The sequence below is a fragment of the Canis lupus genome, chromosome 3 (genome assembly GCF_048164855.1).
Source record: "Canis lupus baileyi chromosome 3, mCanLup2.hap1, whole genome shotgun sequence".
NCBI classification, from domain to species: domain Eukaryota; kingdom Metazoa; phylum Chordata; class Mammalia; order Carnivora; family Canidae; genus Canis; species Canis lupus.
This window is the reverse complement of record NC_132840.1, coordinates 57,491,602-57,512,762: the sequence shown is the minus strand read 5'-3', so window position 1 is coordinate 57,512,762 and position 21,161 is coordinate 57,491,602. Positions and strand designations below refer to the sequence as shown.

Here is a 21,161-nt window from a genome sequence, read left to right as displayed (position 1 = left end):
GGGGCTCCTCTGGGGTGGAACTTGGCTGGCTCACTGCTAGACGCCCCATCACTAGCACAGACTCTGGCACGTGGTGGGGCCCTTAGTAAACATTTATCAGATGTTGAACATTGGCCAGAAAAAACCTACCAATCAGTTTGATCAAAGCAAACAAGCAGTTTCTCTCTGAGCCTGTATGATTTAGGGGAGATGTTATACTGGGTACCTGTAATAAAGCCTTTTTTTTTTTTTTTTAACCAGTTTGGTTAAAAAAAAGAAAGTTGTTGCCAGTTTGGTTGATATCATTATCAAGATTTGACGGGGCCTTTTTGTGGATTCTAGCCCCCTAGGGGCCCCCAGGCCCAAACTCACCAATAAATAAAGGTAGAAATAAGACGGTTCCCATTCTGAGCATATGGAATCTAGAGGTGACCATGATGATGGCAAAATCCCCACAAATATGGAAGACCGCCATTTTGAAACACCCCTGTTCTGTCATCTTAACTCTTTTGGAACAGGTGGTTCACTCATATCACAAATAAGTGGGGGTAGCCCCGGTGGCGCAGCGGTTTGGCGCCGCTTGCAGCCTGGGGCGTGATCCTGGAGACGCTGGATGGAGTCCCGCGTCGAGCTCTCTGCATGGAGCCTGCTTCTCCCTCTGCCTGTGTCTCTGCCTCTCTCTCTCTGTCTCTATGAGTAAATAAATAAAATCTTTAAAAAAAAAAACCAAATAAGTGGGCTATAGTTTTCTTTATAAACAGTTAAGTCGGGGATCCCTGGGTGGCTGAGTGGTTCAGCGCCTGCTTTCAGCCCAGGGCGTAATCCTGGAGTCTCCGGATCAAGTCCCACATCGGGCTCCCCCCACATGGAGCCTGCTTCTCCCTCTGCCTGTGTCTCTGACTCTCTCTCTCCGTGTCTCTCATGAATAAATAAATTTAAAAAAACACAAAAAAAAACCAGTTAAGTCTGATTTTTTATGATACAAGAACGATAGTTTTCAGGGAATGCTCAGGAATCACCAATCACAGATCTCACAAAGCATGTGTATCAGTCAGTACGGTGTGGACTGCAAGGAAGATGGCCCAACAACGAGGACTATTATGGCCTCACAAGACAACAAGCCTACAGGTAAACACTCCAGAATTCAGCAGGCTCCAAGACTCAGGAGCAGGGGCTGACTTTTCTTTGATTCTCTTAGCTGTACAATTCATGGTGCCAAGGCAGCTGCCACAGCTCTGGGCATCCATCACATCCCCCCACACGATAACATTTGAAGTTACAAAAGATCGGGGCAGTTCCTCCCAGATAGCTCTTTTAAGCAGAGAGGAAAGCTTTCCTAGAAGCCCCAGTAGCTTTCCCTGATGCATCATTGGCCTGGATTGGTTGGTGCACACGCCCAGCTGTGAGAGATGCTGGGGAGTGAACCACGGGCAATTTTCAGCCCGTTCTTGCTGGAGCTGGGCTTTGCCATGAAGGGAAAAGGGGGCAGGCGTTGCTGGATGGGTGACCTTGGGTCAGTTCACTTTCGGCAAATGACACTATTCATTATATGCTCTTGTTCCCGTTACCATGTTAGAGGCATTGGGGGTTCAGGGTTCCAGGGGTTCACCTTTTTTTAAAGATTTTATTTAATTATTCATGAGAGACGCACAGAGAAAGGCAGAGACACAGGCAGAGGGAGAAGCAGGCTTCCTGCAGGGAGCCTGATGTGGGACTTGATCCCCAGACCCCGGGGTCACGACCTGAACCTAAGGCAGACGCTCAACCACTGAGCCACCCAGGTGCCCCCAACCTAAGTACATTTAAAAAAAAAATTTTATTTAGCATGAGAGAGAGAGAGTTGAGGGAGGGACAGAGGAAAAGAGAGAGAGAGAGAGAGAATCTCAAGTAGACTCTCTGTGAGCACAGAGTCCACCATGGGGCTCAATCCCAGGTCCCCAAGATCATGACCGGGGCCGATATGAAGAGTCTGACACTCAACTGACTGAGCCCCCCAGGCACCCTTCAACCTAAGATAATTTTACCTCCAAAGAAAAACTGCCAGCAAATGCTGAGTTATGCTTCAGGATATGCACACAGCAGTATTTAGGGGAAGGAATACGGGTGTTTGTGATTCACCCGAAATGCATCCAAAGGCAGGGTGGCTGGAGAGGCCGCAGGGGAGGCCTGAAATGAACGTGGACCTTCCTCCCACCACTCCAAGTGCAGACAGATCTGGGTCCACCCCACCTGCATCCCACCTGCTCACCCACTTCCTGGGAATCGGACATGGGGGAGTAGGTGCGTGTGGGTCAGAGACTGAGGCTGTGGCCCGACTCTCTCTCCAGGCAAAATAAGTCCGCCTACATGGTCAGCAAATGTCTCAGGCCCGCCACAATCTAAACCTCTCAACCAAGGACAACCATTCCTGACCTCGCCGTGTGGACCTCTCCAGAGCTACAGGGACCAGAGTCAGAGTGTGGTTCTGGGGGGTGGGGGGCCCGGCCATGCCGCCAGGGTGGAGGACTCTTGTTCGCCTCCCCAGGATGCAGTCTGCTCCTCCCAGCAGAAGCCCAGGATTTCCCTGTGGGCTCCTCTTCTTCCTCTTCTCTCAGGTGGTACCACATGTGTGGGATCTCACCCCACTCCCGCATACACACACCCCCACCTCGGGGCTCGAGCCTATGACTCAGCCTGGCCAACCAGAAGCTCTCGCTTCCTCGGCCCGGTGACTGGTTGATGCTGGGAGGACCAGGGCAGGTGTTCACTTGCTGTCAGAGTGGACTTTCTAGAACACCAATTTGATTAGGTCAAGGCCCCGCTTAAAACTCTTCAGTGGGGTGCCTGGGTAGCTCGGCCTACTGGGCTTCTGGCTCTTGATTCCAGGGGGGTGGTGACCTCAGGGTCATGAGATGAGCCCTGCATAGGGCTCCAGGGTCAGCATGGAGTCTACTTGAGGTTCTCCCTCTCCCTCTGCCCCTCCTGCTCATGCTTTCTTTCTCTCTCTCTCAAATAAATGAATATATCTTTAAAAAATTTTTTTAAAAATCTTTCAGTGGCTCCCTTGTGCCTAGACAACCTCCAGACTCCTTAACATGCCATGCAAGACCCTGATAACCTGCTTCCCGCTGGCCTCATTTCAGCCTCCAGTCCTCCTACTTGCAGCACCCCCACCCCCCGACCCTTTCCCAGCATCAAAATGATGCCAAGGCTTTGCATATTCCTTCTTTCTGCTGGGACCATCTTTCTCCTGCTTCCCTACCTGACACGGTGACTCAACCCTTAGCACCCAGCTGCAGCCGCACATTCTCGGGGAGGTGACCACCCCCCTCCACCGAGGCAGGCACACTCTTCCTCACCAGCCCTCTCACACTTCTCACAGTGCATAACTACCCCGCTCTCCACAGTTTACACAGCTTTCGTTCCCAGCACAGGCCAGGCCCCTCCAGGATGAGGGTTACATCTTCAGACGAATCTCGATTCCAGTTCGCCCAGGACGGTTTTGGCTTTTGTGGGATGTCCCCGTGGGATGAATGGTGCCCTCTCCACTCTCCACAGCGTCCTGGTTTGGATGATGACTTATATGTTCACCGTACTTAAGCAGCATCTGCAAAGGTAGTTTTCCCGGGAATGTGCGAATAAGAGATCCTTCCTAGGGCTCATTTCTTCTACCAATTAAAGAGCTGAAGTAGATGACCTCTGACTTCTCCACTGCTCACACTGAATCAAGTAAATCAGGAATCTGAAAGGCTAAATCCAGCAGTTCTGATTAAGCGCTCCCTGGAAAAGGACCCTCTACATAGAATCAGAGAATTCTGCATTGCAACAACCTATTCACGCTTGCATCAGCACCCAAGAAACCTGGGGGTACCTGGGGGGCTCAGTGGTTGAGCATCCGCCTTCATCTCAGGGTCCTGGGATCAAGTCCTGTATCAGGCTCCCTGCAGGGAGCCTGCTTCTCCCTCTGCCTGTGTCTCTGCTTCTCTCTCTCTCTCTCTCTCTCTGTGTTTCCCATGAATAAATCAGTAAAATCTTAAATTAAAAAAAAAAAAAGAAACCATTACCTGCTATGACCCCATAAATATGTTAGATCCTCCTCAAGACATTTCCCGCAGTGACCCCACCAGTGGCTGCATGTGCTCCCAACAGAAGAAAACCAATTTTTGTGTGTTCTCAAGATGCATGTGGCATCAGTGGCATCATTAGGGCCCAGACATGCGTCCTGAGCTGTCAGGTGTTCCCATTCCTCACCTGTACCTTCCGCCCTCCCCAAGGGCACGTGCACCTCTGCCAATGCCACATGGGGAACCAAGCCGCCCCTAGGTCAAGGCCGGGAGGCCAGAAGCCCTCCACCACTGATACACAGGCAGCAAGTGGCAGCGGCCACATTTCATGTTGGTAGAGCAAGGTGTGCCAGTTACTCTGTGCAAAACCGTGGTAAGGAGCACATGATGGATACTGTGCCATCTCGATCTTCCAACTGTAAGACTCAGTGTCTTTACCCACACCTTACTGCCAAAATTCAGTGCAGTTAGTGTTAGATCAGCCACAGTTGAAGAATTTAAATATTCCACAATCGGGAAATAATACTAAATTGCTTAAAATACCCTTGGTCACTTATTAAGTGATCCTTACACTAATAGCCCGTGAATTTTTTTTTAAAATTCGATGCCTCGGCCTTTTATTTTATTTTTTTACAATTGGGTATCAGTGGAACATGGCTTTGGTTTTAATAAAAGTTGCAGAGGGGCACCTTAGTGGCTCAGTCGGTTAAGTGCATGCCTTCAGCTGGGGTAGTGGCCTCCAGGTCCTGGGATCGAGCCCCAAGTCAGGGCTCCCTGTTTGGCAGGAAATTTGCTTCTCTCTATCTCTCCCTCGGCCCCTCCTCACCGCTCATTCTCTCTCTTGCAAATAAGTAAACAAAACCTTTTTTTAAAAAACTTGTAGGAGGTGGCATTTACCAGAAATGAAATTTCCCTAATGGTTAAAAAAAGAAAAAAAAGCTTATTTGCATAACTTGTACACTTCTACCTCCCATGAGACACCAAACAAAAATAAATTTTCCAATACATTTCATGTTAGCTCTCTACAATGCAAATCTCAGTGACCCAAGACAAACTTCCTCTGAGGACATTAAAAATAAATAGTACCTTGCCTTTCCCGCTATTGCTTAGAAAAGATACTCAATCGACATCTCATAGATCAAATCTCTGGTGTCCAAAGTGAAAAAAAAACATCTCTGGTGTCTCACTAACCTAGTTTAAAATAATTCCACAGTGATACCTGGGGGGGGCTCAGTGGTTGAGCATCTGCCTTCAGCTCAAGGCGTGACCCCAAGGTCCTGGGATCGAGTCCCTAATCGGGCTCCCCATAGGGAGCCTGCTTCTCCCTCTGCCTTAGTCTCTGCCTCTCTCTCTGTGTCTTTGGCTTGATAAATAAATAAAATCTTTTTAAAAATTAGGAAACATCTTCATATCTGCTTCTGCAGTGAACCCAACATTGACATCATGTTACTACGCCAGGATCTGCCCATCCATAGGGAACCACGGGATCCACAGGTGCTGCACTACCGCTGCTTTGCTCATCACTGTATTTTCACTGACTTAGAAAGCGTGGGCACATGGTGGGCATTCAATAAATATTTGTGGAAGTGAGAGAGGCAGTGAGGGAGAAAGGGCGGAAGTATAAATAGTGTCCTGAAACTCGCTTTAAAATGTAACTTGGAAAAAAAAAAAAAATGTAACTTGGTTTTATAGCCTTTTTTTTTTCTCACAAGGTAGACTTTTAGGTCACAGGTGGGAAGGGCCAAGAGTCATGTGATTCTCGATATCTGGTAAGTTTATTTTCTATCGTCTGAAAAGAAAAGATTTAAGACATTTTGAGCTATTATGTCACTGCTGGCAACAAACCAGTGCCACCTAGTGGTCCACACAATTCTGGGCGAAATGGCCTCTGCTGTGAAGACAAAAATAACTGAATGTTTTGTCCGTGTTTGATTTGGGGGTTATTCAGAGAACTGAATCACTTACTAAAAGACCTTTCTAGAAGCAACATAACCATTGTTACCACTGTGATCTGATGTACATGAGAGGGTTTTCTGTGATCTGATGTACATGAGACAGTTTTGGTAAATTTGTTAACATTTCTCAGAGCAAGCGGTAAAACCAATGATTAAAACAAAGTAATAGGGATCCCTGGGTGGCGCAGCGGTTTGGCGCCTGCCTTTGGCCCAGGGCACGATCCTAGAGACCCGGGATCGAATCCCACATCGGGCTCCCTGCATGGAGCCCGCTTCTCCCTCTGCCTGTGTCTCTGCCTCTCTCTCTCTCTCTCTCTGTGACTATCATGAATAAATAAATAAAATCTTTAAAAAAAAAAAAAAAAGTAATAGGAGCAGCCCAGGCGGCTCAGCGGGTTAGTGCCACCTTCAGACCAGGGCCTGATCCTGGAGACCCGGGATTGAGTCCCAAGTCAGGCTCCCTGCATGGACGCTGCTTCTCCCTCTGCCTGTGTCTCTGCCTCTCTTTCTTTTTGTGTCTCTCATGAGTAAATAAATAAATAAATAACATCTTAAAAAAAATAAAACAAAGTAATAGATCATATTCTTCGTTTAAAGATCATTTTAGGGACTCCTGGGTGGCTCAGTGGTTGAGCATCTGCCTTCGACTCAGATCATGACCCTGGGGTTCTGAGATTGAGTCCTGCACTGGGCTCCCCGCAGGAAGCTGCCTGCTTCTCCCTCTGCCTGTGTCTCTGCCTCCCTCTGTGTCTCTCATGAATAAATAACATCTTTTTTAAAAAAATCTCTTTCTTTCTCTCCTCTTTCCCTGACCTTGCCTGGTCTCTGATTTACATAGCGAGAGATTTTTAAAACTGCATGCAGTATGGGGCACCTGCGTGGCTTAGTCAGTGAGGCGTCTGCCTTCAGCTCAGATCCTGATCCCGGGATCCTGGGATCGAGTCCTGCATGAGGCTCCCTGCTCAGCAGAGAATCTGCTTCTCCCTCTGCCTCTGTGTGCACTCTCTCTCTCAAATAAATAAATAAGATCTTAAAAAAAAAAACTGCATGCAGAAAAAGACAGGTGTGCATTGGAATTGCTCAATAAATGTTTGCTGCAGGGATCCCTGGGTGGCGTAGCGGTTTAGCGCCTGCCTTTGGCCCAGGGTGCGATCCTGGAGACCCAGGATCGAATCCCACATCGGGCTCCTGGTGCATGGAGCCTGCTTCTCCCTCTGCCTGTGTCTCTGCCTCTCTCTCTCTCACTGTGTGCCTATCCTAAGTAAATAAAAATTAAAAAAAAAGAAACAAATAAATGTTTGCTGCTGATACACATACAGGAGCCCAGTAAGTCTTGTGGAAGGGAAGGAGAGAGGATGGGGTGCCTCCCACCTCTATGATCCTAGAACATTAGAAGCCACAGTGAATCATGAAGATTTCAAAGGCCACCTAAAACCACTGCAGTAACAATGAAAATATTCGAGTGTCCTGAGCCTTCATCAGTAAGGAAACACTCCTGCCCTAAAGATGACTGTTGGGGTGGGGATGTCCTTGTTTTTTTAGATATTCATAATCTTTTTTTTTAAGGTTATATTTATTTATTCCTGAGAGACACAGAGAGAGGCAGAGACACAGGCAAAGGGAGAAGCAGGCTCCCTGCAGGGAGCCCAATGTGGGACTCGATCCTAGGACCCTGGGGTCATGCCCTGAGCCGATGGCAGACGCTCAACCTCTGAGCCACCTGGGCATCCCCTAGATATTCATTATCTAAATCTCCACAATTATGAGTCTGGGTAGAAAAATTTCATCAAAATGTGAAAATCGTTAACCATCAACTAGCTTCCATTTAGTCTCCTTGCGAAAACTCCTTCCCACTTAACAATCACTCAGGTCTACCTCCACCTGTCACGCTGACAGCTTGTCTCTCAGGGGATGTATGATGAAGTAAAAATACTGTCAACGACAATTTATCACAAATTAAAGTGCCGCCTCTTTTGACAGAAGAAGAAATCCATCACCAAGTAGGTAAAAGTGATGGGAAAATGGCCTTAATCGTAAGTGAAGCTGTTGATGGACAGATGAGAATATGATGGAGCAAATGATGCTTCCGTTTGGAAGCATCTTTTATCACATAATCAGTTACTCCCAAATTTACTGGCTGAAAACAGCAATCACTTCGCTAGCCCCTTCACGTCTACAGTCAGGAATTCGCAGGGAGCTGGGCTGGGCAGTGCTGTCTCGGTCTCAGAGTCTCAGGATTTCAGGTGGCCGCAGTGGGATACAGGCCCCCCTCCTCACACCCAGGTACTCCGCCCAGGTTAACCCCTGACAGGTGTCTGATGCCCTTGGGATAAAGCCAAAGAGCATGCACGCGCTCCACGCCGTCACCCACGCTGGCCCAGGGTGGACATCGGCCACTTTCCCTGTCCCAACAACTGTCTCAGTTTTCGGGAACCCAACACCTGCCTTGTCGTGTCATCACCTGAGAGGCCTCCTAGCAATGTGGCTCCCTTCCCCATCCCCGCGGGAATCCAAGCCCCCCCATCAGAGCACCTCCTCCGTGGGATACAGGGATTGCTGGCGGCTGGACGTGTGACCCACACGGAGCCAATCAGCATCCTTTTCTGTGTAATTGCCACACACATTCTCCCACAAGCCTGAGAACTCAAATCTACCTCCACCGAGAAAGACTGTATGAAACCAACACAGAGACAACCAAAATGAAGAGCTGGAGAGAAAGAAGTCTTTATGGCTGGTTTAAACTCCTGAATTCTGGCCTTCCCGGAAGTCAGTCTACCCCTGGACTGGACTCACTGTGTGTCCCAATGAGGTGTCTGTCCTCATCGGATGGGGGCCCCCAAATGTGGGGCGACCATCCTGTGGAGCTGGTGGTGCAGGAGGTCACAAGAACTCACCGGAGGCAGAAGAAAGGAGATAGTTTACTGAATACACTGCGAGGGAGCAGGTGCAGAACAGCAGAGGAGAGGCTGCCTGCCAGGAGGCGGCAGGCAGGGGCCGGTTTGAAAGGGAGAAGATGAGGAGTTCTGGGGACAAATGGAATTTCCTTTTTTGGTAACTGTGCCTGGTTGTAAGGAGCCCATTGGCCAGTTAGGGCTTATGGCCATTTTGAGGTGGGTCCTTTGACAGACAAGCCTGTGTTCAGCCAGGGGGTCACTGGGGGACCCTTTCTGGGTTCCATGGTTCAAGCCTGTTTGCCTAAACAGGCAAAGCCTCTACATTCCCTCCTACTGGTCGTTGATAACAAATTATCTGCAGTGGCTTCTTCCTGCTGAATGTGGGGTGTAGAGATGTCCCTCCTGAGCTTCTCAGTCCATGGGGGGGTGGTCCTGTGCAGTCATAGATCAGAGCATGGTATTACATTAACACACCACTAGGCCATTTGGGTGAAATTCCTTGGTGGTCAGGTCTATGGGTTTGGGGAGGGGACCCTCCTGGTATGGGCTGCAATCCCTGTTGAATCATCATTTGTATATGGAATTGCTGGATTCTAGAAGAGATAAGTTGCTTTTTATTATTTTATTTATTAGAGAGAGAGAGAATTTGTGCACAAGCAGGGAGAGTAGCAGGGAGAGGGAGAAGCAGGCTCTCCACTGAGCAGGGAGCCCAACCCGGGACTTGATCCCAGGATCCTGAGCTCATGACCTAAGCCTAACGCAGATGCTTTACCTACTGAGCCACCCAGGTACCCATAGAAGAGACAAGTTAAACAAAGAGATTAAAGAAAAGGGACCCCTGACCTTAGGGGTCCTAAGAAGGGAAGAAGCCAAGAGAGCCATGAGCAGGTTTCTTTGCAGGAAATCCATCCTTGTGTTGCATGGTCTGGAAGGAGGAAGCCCAAAGCTTACTATGAGAAAGACAAACCTTGTCCCCCGAAGGGGTGATGATCGTATCGTGACAGCAGGACATTGTGGGGGGCAGGGGTGCCAGGGTGTGGGGACAGCTCCTGGTAAGGTATGATTTCTGACCAAGTACATTCAGAGAGGTCACCCTGAAGGAAAAGTTCAAGAACGAAGCCTAGGAGAAATCGTGTTTCGGGAGGAAAATATTCAGGGAGGTTTTTTTTTTTTTTCTTTTTTTAATTTATCTATGATAGTCACACACACAGAGAGGAAGAGGCAGAGACACAGGCAGAGAGAGAAGCAGGCTCCATGCACTGGGAGCCCGACATGGGATTCGATCTCAGGTCTCCAGGATCGCGCCCTGGGCCAAAGGCAGGCGCCAAACCGCTGCGCCACCCAGGGATCCCTTCAGGGAGTTTTTCTAAGATAAAACAGAATAATGGAATGTGAGAGAGTAGGGACAGGGACGGGCTGGATGTGTGGTCCCCTAGGCCCCTGGATGTGCATCACCCAAGTGTCATTTGAAGAACAGGTGTACATCTCCAACAGGCTAGCAACTGTGGCTTGGTGGAGGGCTCCTCATCTGCAGTCAGGGAGTTCTTGATTCTGGAAAGATGGCTCCAAAGGGACAAGCCGTGAAGTTTTACACCGCTGTTGGAGGGGTCAAGAGAACTTAGTATGGCCTGACCCAGACAGCTTCAAGTGGCTTTTTGTCCTGCAAAGAGTCTTGAGGTCTATGCAATCCCCAGATGTAAGCTCTGGATGTAGGTTACCTGAGAAACACGGGTCAGGTTCTGGATCGTACTGGTTTTAGTGGCCGTTAATGGTGGAGACGATTCACCCTAGGGAGAGGACATTGACAGATGACAAAATCTTCTACTCTGAGAGGTGAACCAATCATTACAGGGAAGGGAGGGATTGGCTTAAACTGTCAATGTGAATATTCATGTTAGTTAGAAGCCCTGTCCCATTTTAATGGAAATCTGGAGTCCATACACAACACTCTTGTTTTTAGAAAGCATAGGTTCCTCTGTGAGCTGCAGTCAGGATATTAAGGGCCATTCGGTTTTGGAGGGCCACCTTTTGAATTTGTGGGTGACCTCGAGATGGGTTTTATTAAAGGTGGTTGTCATGTACTTGGCTAAAACTTCTAGTTGCTATTTTATGTCAACAGAGGTGGCTTCTAGGACAAACACAGCAAAGGGATGAAACCATCAGGAAGTTTCTTTGGGGCACCTGGTGGCTCAGTGGGTTAAGTGTCTGCCTTCAGCTCAGGTCATGATCCTGGGGTCCTGGTATCGAGCCCTATGTCAGGCTCCCTGCTCAGCAGGAGAGCCTGCTTCCCCAACTCTGCCTGTCCCGCGGCTCCCCTCCATGCTCTCTCACTTTCTCTCTCAAATAAATAAATAAACCTTAAAAAAAAAAAAAGCCCTCTTTGTTTCATGTTTAGCCATAACAATATCCTAATTACAAGGACTCGCTGGCAAGTGGGAGAAGACTTTTCTTTTTTCTCTTTTTTTTTTTTTTTAATTTTTTTGGAGAAGACTTTTCTAGGGAGCTATGGGCATCCCCAGGTGCATCAGTCAATCCAATCACGAAGACAGTGGGGTTACCCTTATTTCCACAAGTCCATAGTTAACTCCATAGAGCACGGTGCACTCTGGCTTGTAAGGAGTGATTTTGTCATCCCAGCCATACAGAATTGGTCAAGGTGCTAGCTGAATTATACAGATTGTTGGAGAATCCATCCCATTTTCTAGCTGTTCAAATAATCATATCCCCATGGGGTCCTGTTATCTCCACAGAATAACAAGCATGAAGATAGTCTATACACAAGCTCCTGCGGCAACTTCTCTGAAGTTGACCTCAAGTTGTTGAGCTTTGGCAAACAACAAGCATTTGAAGACCATGAGAACTAGAATTTAATATCTGCAAAGGTGTGTTACTGAAACATAATTTTTCTCTCTAAAATTATGGGATCCCTGGGTGGCGCAGCGGTTTGGCGCCTGCCTTTGGCCCAGGGCGCGATCCTAGAGACCCGGGATCGAATCCCACGTCGGGCTCCCGGTGCATGGAGCATGCTTCTCCCTCTGCCTACGTCTCTGCCTCTCTCTCTCTCTCTCTCTGTGTGTGTGTGTGACTATCATAAATAAATAAAAATTTAAAAAAAATTTAAAAAATAAAATAAAATAAAATAAAATAAATAAAATTAAACTATTATTGGAGGCGCCTGGGTGGTTCAGTTGGTTGGGTATCTGCCTTCAGCTCAGGTCATGATCCCAGGGACCCAGGATGGAACCTGATATCAGGTTCCCTGTCTACTTCTCCCTCTGCTCGTGCTCTCTCTCAAATAAGTAAAGTCTTTGGGACTAAAATCTACCATTATTTTCAGAGATAACCAAATCAAGACTAATTTGTCCAAAAAACAAGTACAATTTTAATAAACTTGGCCTAATTATTTGCATAGGCTCAGCAAGAACAGTGATTGCCTGTATAGATATTTTATTTTTATTTTATTTTTATTTTTTTTGTATAGATCTTTTAGAATCTCCTTTGCCGGAACATTCATTCATTCATTCATTCATTCATTCATTTATGATAGTCACAGAGAGAGAGAGAGAGAGAGAGAGGCAGAGACACAGGCAGAGGGAGAAGCAGGCTCCATGCACCGGGAGCCCAACGTGGGACTCGATCCCAGGTCTCCAGGATCGCGCCCTGGGCCAAAGGCAGGCGCTAAACCGCTGCGCTACCCAGGAATCCCCTTTGCCGGAACTTTTTTTTTTTTTTTTTTAGATTTTCTTTATTTATTCATGAGAGACAGAGAGAGACAGAGAGAGAGAGAGAGGCAGAGACATAGGCAGGGGGAGAAGCAGGCTCCACGCAGGGAGCCTGACGTGGGACTCGATCCTGGGTCTCCAGGATCAGGCCTTGGGCTGACAGCAGCGCTAAACCGCTGAGCCAGCCAGGCTGCCCTGCCGGAACTTTTTATGAGGAATCTTGATCAAACTCTTAGTAGCCTCTCTAGGCCAGAAATCAAGCCAAGTACTTGCCATCAGACATGATGCCAGCAGTACAGTACCTATAGATCTGGGTGAATTCCTCTTCCCAAGGTCCTCAAAATAACCTGAGGCTCCTCCACCTGCCAGGAAGTGACATCCTTTACTCACCTGGTGAGGCTGCTGGGAATTCTGTAACCAGGTATCAGGCCAACATTTTCAAGGGGCTTTATTGGCTTCATGTTTCATAAAGTCAACCTTACTTCCTAAAAGCTGTCTGGTCATATCTTAGTCTGTGCATGTCTCTCTCAAACAGGATATTTCAGTGAAAGCCTTGGAAAAATAATCAATATTTCCAAGGTTGTCCTGTTTATAAGATCAGATTCTTAGCAAACTTAGGCAAATGACAACTGCTAGGAAAGAACACCCCCCACCCCCACCCCGGAGACTTTGTGAATTTCAGAGTGTTCAGGTAAAGAGAAAAGTAAAATGCTTCAATTTGTTCATGAAATTAATACTTTATCACATTTTTGTAAGTCATAGCTATCTTAAGAGAAAGTTTTCTTAATCTGAAAGAGCAAATACTATTAGAGAGCCACCAAAATTTCAAGCAAGAGTCACAAAAACATAATCATCTTCCTCAATTTATTTAGTCCCATGTTACTAATTCTTAATCAGTTTGAATACAATCTTTTAGTTAGTTCTGGAAATTCTTATCTATCTTAATTTTAATGGGTTTTTTAAAATATTAGTTTATTTATTTGAGACAGCGAGCACAAGAGAGCATGCAGAGGGGCAGAGGGAGAGAGAATCCCAAGCAGACTCCGTGCTGAGCAGGGAACCCAACGTGGGCTCGATCCTAGAACCCCGGGAACATGAGCTGACCTGAAGGCAGATGCCCAACAAACCAAGCCACCAAACCTTAGAAAGTTTTAAAGCACATGCCTATGTAGGATTATAGCTCATGAAGGACAAAACAGAAACTTTGGGTTTCCTGGGCAAAGAGGAGAGAAAACAACTTTGTTTACAATCAAGAGCAGACCAATCATCCAAGAAAACTGTCTTTTGAACAGAGAGAAAGCAGAATTTCAATTATACACCAGTGTACTTTTAAAATCAGCTCATTTTCAACCTTAGTCCATCTCCACCACATGTAAAATTCTTTTCCAAACACTTCCCTTCACGAACCTTCTACAAACTTTCTTCTGTAGTCTGATTTTGTCCCAAGCCATTACTCTGCAAACAACCTATCTCCTTTAGGACAAAATTACCTTCTTTTACCTTCAACAAAAACATATTCCCATTCCTCATACTTTTCTTACACATGCAGAGTTGCTTCCCTTATTCTTGTCAAAGTTAATTACATTCAGGAGAATTTTAACTTTTAGAAACCTTAGTCTCCCGTGGAAATGAAGTAGTAACCAACTGTGAGTCATTACGGCAGCACTCTTTAGATGGTACATTTATAAATCAATTAAGCCCAAAGCATGTTTTCCAATACTGACATATCCTTTTTCTCTGCAACAGGAAGCCAAAAGCACAAACCTGCGATCACTAATCGATGCTTCAGCACTCCATCCTATTTGAAAAAGACCTAAGTGTCCAACAAATTCAGTCCCAATTTTTCACTCAAGCAAGCTTTCAAGTTTCAGGTTGCCAAAGGCTCTAAAGGCTATCTTTTTTTTTTTTTAAGATTTTTAAAGTTTATTCATGATAGACACAGAGAGAGAGAGAAAGAAAGAGAGGCAGAGACACAGGCAGAGGGAGAAGCAGGCTCCATGCCGGAGCCCAACGCGGGACTCCAGGATCACGCCCCGGGCCAAAGGCAGGCGCTAAACCGCTGAGCCACCCAGGGATCCCCTCTGAAGGCTATCTTAACGATGACCCATGAGAATACTGAGAAAGACAAGATTCACCGTCATTTTAAGTCCCCTTTTTTGCTGACAAATTGTAACAGAGATCATGAGCTTAACTAACCGTCAGTAAACCTTGGTAGAATAAAATGTCTCATACTTAATGCTGATAACTCTAAAGATGGGTCTTAATTAAACCCAAATTATGTTTCACCTGGGTCCGCTTAAAATGCAATCAATTTGTTCCCCATTGTGAGTTTTCACCTGGGGCCCTGGTGGGGCAATCTGATGTGGGTGGTGCAAGTCCCAGGGGATGTTCTTCGCCCTTGACTGTGATGGGAGGAGCAGCTGCCAATGGTGCTGGAAGCCCCAAGGATGCTCTAGGAGCCATGGATGCAGGTGGCATCCATGGTGGTGCAGACAGAGTGGGGGAGAGGCAGATGCTCAACCGCTGAGCCACCCAGGTGCCCCAAGGATGCCTGGTTTTAAACCTCATCAGCTCCAACAGAGGAGCAGACACCGTGTTTTCCCGCCAACAAGAGGGAATAAAACAGCGCAGGTTGGGCCGGCATAGACAGGGGACTTCCCCCAAACAAAAGGAGTTTCAGCAGCTACTCGGGAATGTTCCTTTAAGCTCCAGGCCCAAGGTAGACTAACCACAGTGGCCCCAATGATCACAGTCATGAATTAGGGAAACGAATGAGGGGGGAGCCCCTGCATCTATTAGGACGAGGAACAGCGAGCCAGCCAGTGTCCAGTATGTAAGGAGGGGGGTGCGTATTTAGCCTGGTTGGCAGCCACACATATTCTGCAAGGGGCTCCTGAGTCAGGGTCCTGATTGACGACCAGGACTGCAATGAGACACCTATGGGGCTGCCGACCATGGGGAGGTGTTTCAGCGAAAGTCCAGCCGGAGGACAGCGTGAAAAGACAGCCGGACCCGATAAAGGATCAGACCTATACAAGGCAACAGACTGTTGGGGCATCGGCGTCCCATCCCCCAGAGGGATCATGTGATTCAAGGCGACTGACTCGTAGGGTGTCCCACAGCACTAGGGGGTCCCACAAGAAGAGGGCAGTGGCAAATGGCCTGGCGCTTCCCATGGGGGCATCCCCTGGCAGCAGTGACGGCTAGACCCCCATGAGGCCCCACCGGGTGGGAAAGAGGAGGGGGACTCACCCCTCAGCCACGGGGGATCGTGTTCGCCTGCAGACCAAGGTGGTGGCTGGAGCCAGTTGCGGGGTACTCTAGGAGCAGACCTTCTGTTGGAGTCAGAAAGCACAGGGCAGGGGCCCTTCGTGCTCTGGGGTGCAGTTAATCTGACCTGTTTACCCTCAGACCACACTGGGGGGTCCTTGGCCTTTCTGTCCTTTGGAGGGCACTAGGGTTAGCCTCCTGAAGGGCTGAGAAGAGCAAGGTCCCTCTGAAGTGAAAAGGGGACATCCCTCACCCTCCTGGACCAGGGCAGTCTGGCTGGTTCCCCCAGGGCTTTGGGTCTTCACCCAAGAGTCACCGAGGCTGGAGGCCATCAGTCCCCCAGGGAGGATCAGAGCCGGTGCACAAGGGCAAGTCCCGAGAGACTCCCAGAGGACCCACAGAGAGCCCAGGACTGGCAAAGGCTCTGCATGTGGGGTTCCCCCAAATGTCAGGGGGCTGCAGTCTCCCTGTCTAGGCCACCAAATGTGGTACCTAAATGGGGTGTCTCTCCAAGGGATGGGGGCCCCCAAATGTGGGGCAACAATCGGATGGAAGCCAGTACTTTGGGCAGGGAATGAATTCCTGGGAAGCAGAACAAAGGAGAAAGAAGTTTACTGAATACACCTCAAGGGAGCAGGTGCAGGACAGCAGAGAGGCGGCTGCCTGCCAGGAGGTGATGGGGGTGGGGGCTGCTTTTATTTTCATTTTTAAAAAAGATTTTATTTATTTATTCATGAAAGACACACACACAGAGGCAGAGACACAGGCAGAGGGAGAAGCAGGCTCCCCGTGGGGAGCCCAATGTAGGACTCGATTCTACCACCCCAGGATCACGCCCTGAGCCGAAGGCAGACGCTCAACCACTCAGCTATCCAGGTGCCCCAGATCTTGGTTCTTAACACTGAAAAAAACCCTTCAAAATCAAACCCCCCAGGACACCTGGGTGGCTCAGGGGTTGAGCGTCTGCCTTTGGCTCAGGGTATGATGCTGGAGACCCGGGATCAAGTCCCACATAGAGCTCCCTGCATGGAGCCTGCTTCTCCCTCTGCCTATGTCTCTGCCTCTCTCTCTCTGTATCTCTCATGAATAAATAAATAAATAAATCTTTTTAAAAAATCAAACCCCCCTTTATTTTGTTAACTTAAAAATAATGTAAGAAATATAAGAATATTTTCATGGTTACAATTTTTCTGGAAAAAGAAAGGGGGAGGAGAGAGTAAACGGAGCAAGGACTGGTCCTACCAGACAGATTCTAACACACACTTAAAAGCTCCCAGTAACAGTTTATTATCAAAGAAGAAAGATGGAGATGACTGGAGCAAACCCCAAGTACATAACCAAATACACGTGTACGCTGAGTCAACGTCAAAGACGGCATTTATAGGGATCCCTGGGTGGCGCAGCGGTTTGGCGCCTGCCTTTGGCCCAGGGCGCGATCCAGGAGACCCAGGATCGAATCCCACATCGGGCTCCCGGTGCATGGAGCCTGCTTCTCCCTCTGCCTGTGTCTCTGCCTCTCTCTCTCTCTCTCTCTCTGTGACTATCATGAATAAATAAATAAAATCTTAAAAAAAAAAAAAAAAAAAGACGGCATTTATAACTAGCGAGGAGGGCGCCTGGGAAGCTCAGCAGTTGAGCCTCGGCCTTCCGCTCAGGGCGTGACCCCGGGTCCTGGAATCGAGTCCCGCATTGGGCTCCCCAAAAGGAGCCTACTTCTCCCTCTGCCTCTCTCTTTCATGAATAAATAAAATCTTTTAAAAATATATTAGTGAGGAAAGGGGAACGACCCATCCATCAAATGGGACTCAGGTTAACCAGCTTGCCAGCGTCACACTGCCCCTAAGCAGTAGGAGACTGAGCCCGTCAGCTTTCTGCGCGTCTGGCCTTCTCACTTCAGAACCTGCCCTTTTAAACGTTACTGGTGCCTGTCCTTGTGCACCTGTGTCCCAAGCCTCTGACAGGACAATACAAACAGAAGGCATCCACGAATGAGACCACGCAGGCTTGCGGGATCGGCGGGGTGGGGGACACGACTAAAAAGAATTGGAACAAAAATGTAAAACTGCTTGCTGGGGTCGCCCACCCGGACCCACGGGGCGAAGCCCAGCCGCCGGCAGCTCACAGATCCTGCAGGACCAGCAGGTGCACCACCCGGTGCCGCCCGAAGCCCCCCGGAGCGGAATCGCGCGAGTCCCAGCGGAGGCCGAGGGCCTGGCCCGAATCTGTGCAGAGACCCCACCCCCCCTCCAAAAGCGGACCTGGCCCGAGCCTGCGCAGAGGGGACCCACAGCTGGAGTTGGCCGAGTCTGCGCAGAGGGGACCCGCGAGCGGGCGCGAAGCGGCGAGGCGGGATCACCATAGTCTGCGCAGTGGAGGCCCCCGCCTCCCGCAGCGGGTCCGGCCGAGTCTGCGCAGAGCGGACACGGTGGCGGGGGGCGGGGCCGCGGCGGAGGGGAGACCGCTGGGTGCGTAGAGCCAGGGGTTCGGCGCCCGCCCCACGCCGGGAAGCAGGGTGCAGGGAAGACTCTCAGGGGCCGGCCAATAGGGAGAGGCTAGGGTCCCGAGGAAGGTGGGGAGGCCCCCACCCACGGCTCCCCGCGCGCACCGCCACGACCCTCAGCTGTCGCTCCCCCCCACCCCTGTGGGTTCCAGTTCCCTCCTAGGGGCCCGCGAGCTGCCTACCTCCAGCCCCTACCCCCCCCACACACACCGGTGCAGACCACTCCTCTCTCTGCCCTGCTCTGTGCCTGGAGCCTTTGCAAAAACACTTGGTTCCTGGGTTCGGGGGGTTACCGAGGGCCCCGATGTGGGGGGCGGGGGGGACACACGTGTTCTCACACTTGATTGAGATATTCCTGATATTCCTGCCCTTGGAGTTCAGAGGAGGGGGTAAGGCTTAGGCCAGTAGCGTCCTAGTAAAGGTCTGCACATCCTTTTAGGAGTAGCTTCCAAAGCCCTTTCCTCTGAGAAGCCTTCCAGAGTTGCCTCCGAGCTTCTCTTGTCTAGCTTGCGGGGCTAGTGCTCACTCACACTAACTTGTTTCACGCGTTTCCTCAGTGGGTGCATCTCTGGGTCCCTCTAGACATGGTTCTGTCTTTGGCATCACCCAGCACATAAACATCAATGTGACTTTAACAGGATTGAAATGGTTAGAAGGTGCCAACATTCTAGGGAGGCCTGGAACCATGGGGAGTGTCACAGGCTGAAGAAATGATGGCCCCTGGGCTGGGTAGGGCTGCAGACGTGTTTCCCCCCATTGCTCACACAGTTCATTTTTATTTGAATCCGTGGCCAGCATTTTAAAATGTGGAAATGGCTTTCACATCTACCCACACAAGGTGTAGATGTAACTGTGTCTTGGAGGCTCAGACGTATCCTCACAGAGCCCACATGTCTACAGGTGCACGTAGCAGGAATTAGAGGAGCTCTGCTTTCAGACTCCGCATCGAATTCCCAGATCCCCAGTTCCCACCAATCTCCACTGTCTGCCTGGCATGGAAGCAAAGTATCCCTTTGTCGTGTACCATCTAGCTTCCGTCACTTGTTCTGATGAAGTGCCTGGCCTCTGGCAGGCATGTGAGTCCTTGGTTCTCAGTGTAGGTGGTGGACAGCAGGTGCCTGGGTGGCTCAGGGGTTGAACATCTGCCTTTGGCTCAGGTCGTGATCCCCGGGTCCTGGGATGGACTCCTGCATCGGGCTCCTCACACGGGGGCCTGCTTCTCCCTCTGCCTGTGTTTCTGCCTCTCTGTGTGTTTCTCGTGAATAAATAAATTAAATATTTTTAAAAATAGATGGTAGAGAGCTGGAGGGACATAGGGAGCAGAAGAGTCAGGGGCAAAGGGACAGCATGGGGCGAGGCCTGGCACACAGGGAAGTTAGGGGAGACGCTGGAGCACAGGTTTGCTCTTAGGTGAACTGTACACTGGGGCTATTGGTACACATTGAATTGTGCCCCGCTCCCAAACTGTGTTCCTTCCGTATATTGAAGTCCTAACCCCAGTAGCTCAGAATGTGACCCTCTAGGAAGTAGGATCATTGTAGATATAATTAGTTAAGGGGAGGAAATCCTGGAGTAGAATGGGTCGCCGATTCAGTACGACTGGTGTCCCTGTAAGAATGGGGCCATGTAAAGAGACAAAAGCAGGGAGAAGCCATGTGGACAGGGAGGCCAAGCTTGTGGTCACGTGTTTACAAAGCAAGGGGTATGAGGACTGCCCGCTGCCACCAGAGCCCACAGAGGGAAGCCACCTCCAAAACTGCGAGAGTGAATTTCTCTTGGAAGCCGCCCAATCCATGTACCTTGTTACAGCAGCCCTAGGGTACATGACACAGCTCTCAGGTCCAGAGAAGCTGTTATTTCCTTGAACAGATGACTTAAACCTCCACAGTGAGTTTTTTATCATTGTTGTCGGTGAAGGCAGGATTTGAGAAAAGTCCTCCATCCAACAGCATGGAGCCAGAAAACAGATTGATTAGATTTTCCAACAATGCATATGTGAGGTTCAAAGGTTCCAGATGAAGATGGGGATGGAGAGGGCCACAGGAGGAATCTTCAGGTTTCCCAGGTATGAATAGAGGGGGGTCTGAGATGATGAGGGCATTGCTGCAGGGCTGGGTAGGCACCGAATGCTGGGCCCCTAACGCACAGCCTTGACTCAGTGTGCCTGGGATGCTGCTTGAGAACTGGCATTTCTACTAAGCTCCTGGGTGTGACTGATGTATATGGTGTGTGTACCACATTTTAGGTGGCATATGCTCCTGTGGGTCTGGCCTAGAAACCTCTAGAACACAAGCCCCCACGAGGGCAGGGACTTTGTCTCGTGCACCAGGGTATTCCCACAGTCTAGAACGGTGCCTGAATGCCGTAGGATCGCAATTCAGTATGTGTTCCATGAAAACTGGTCAGAAATGGACGGTAAGAAAGGAGAATAGCTGTGAGATGATGAGTTCATCTTCATCCATCTGCTTCATGATCCAGCAGGACATGGGACTAGACATGTACTGTGATTACAGACTAAAGTGTGGGTGAGGAGCTGGAGTTCCAGATTCAGGATTCTGCCCAGATGAAGGTGATCACGGGAGCCAGAGGTGACGGAGTCACTGAGATGTCCCAGAAAGATGGACAAGGGGCTGAGCTTCCGTAACATTCCCAAAAAAAGAAGAAATACAAGGAGAAATGGGTAAAAAAAGTACCCATGGCCAGACCATCACACATTGTGGAAGTCAAGGGAGAAGAGAACTTCAGGGGTGATTTAGGGAAAGAAGGTCAACAGGTAACCTATTTGCTTATTCTATCAT

At 49.1% G+C, this 21,161-nt stretch overlaps 1 protein-coding gene across 12 annotated transcripts in view; it reads right to left on the bottom strand.

Annotated features, from left to right (window-relative positions):
* The window catches only part of ZFP3 (ZFP3 zinc finger protein), a 91,060-nt gene that overhangs the window by 51,230 nt on the left and 18,669 nt on the right, over window positions 1-21,161 (bottom strand). For 6 of the 12 annotated variants that reach the window (XM_072821586.1, XM_072821588.1, XM_072821589.1 and 3 more), the window contains one exon: window positions 20,018-20,998. The exons of 3 other annotated variants lie outside the window; for them this stretch is intronic. The gene's annotated coding sequence lies outside the window, so the exon portion shown is untranslated. Of the gene's footprint in view, window positions 1-198; window positions 670-8,871; window positions 9,304-10,589; window positions 10,659-20,017; window positions 20,999-21,161 lie in introns of those variants that run through there. 3 more of the 12 variants (XM_072821596.1, XM_072821595.1, XM_072821587.1) reach the window with 3 other exon arrangements.